Consider the following 1,093-nt stretch of genomic DNA (forward strand, 5'->3'; position numbering starts at 1 on the left):
AGGAGGAGGAGGAGGAGGAGGAGGAGGAGGAGGAGAAGACTGAAAAGGGATCAATGTGCCTTATAAAGGCATAATTTAAAGAACTTTTTTTCCTGAAGACAGAGATCTCATTTGTGTCCCTCTGTAGGCTGATAAGGATTTAATTTGATGCCGCTTTAAACAATGTAAGGCTATAATTTTAAGGGATGGGACGTCCAATTTAACATCTATCTTCGGTAGGACCGAGTCAAGTGGGTGGAGAGTGAAAGTCATAAAAAAACTTCTCAGATAACCCAAGTTATAGAGCCTCCAATGTAGGATTCGAACCAGGGTCATTGGCATCGTTGCTCAGCACCTGAGCTAACGAGGTGCTCTGATGAGATCCCTTCTTTAATGCCTGTGTCTTCACGTCCTGCATTGACACTATTTGGATAATTTAGGAGATGGGCTTCGACCCTGCATTTCAGCGCCAACCTGGGCTGAGAGCAATCTAACGTTCCAACCGTCAGCCTGAGGACCTCCGAATTTGATTTCCATCTCCAACAAGATATTGAGCCAAGTAGGCGAAAAAGAAACCCATAAAAGATTCCCCAAATAATCCAAATTCAAGTTCCCGACCTTAAGAGATTCGAACCAACATCATACGCACCACAACCCATCATGATACCATAAGCTAACAGTGTACCCAACAGATAAACTAGGGTTGTGCGTATTATAAGCAGAAGTATAAGGAAGAGCAAGAAGAGATCTTCTTAAGACAGACAGAGGGATAAATAGCGAAGAATTAAACTGTCGACGATACAAGTTGGTGAAGGAAAAGGTCGCAAAAACTATTTCAACATGTCTCAAAAAGTTCTAAGCCTTGGATGTTTACCGTGCAAACTTCCCGCTCAAACTGACTCGTCTTTCGAGAACACTGATTGCATGGGCGTGGAGAGGAAAGGTGGCGGGGTGGTTGCAGGGGCGGGGAGACCTTATATTTGGACAAAAATAATAGAGAGGAGGGCGGAGGACAGAAAAGAGAGAGGCAGGGAGAAAGGGGAGAAGAGGGAGGAAGGGAACATAATGAGAAGAGGGGTATAGAGAGAGGGAGAAAGAGAGGGAGGAAAGAGAG

Source organism: Aplysia californica, unplaced genomic scaffold (assembly GCF_000002075.1).
Source record: "Aplysia californica isolate F4 #8 unplaced genomic scaffold, AplCal3.0 scaffold00648, whole genome shotgun sequence".
Taxonomy (NCBI): Eukaryota; Metazoa; Mollusca; class Gastropoda; order Aplysiida; family Aplysiidae; genus Aplysia; species Aplysia californica.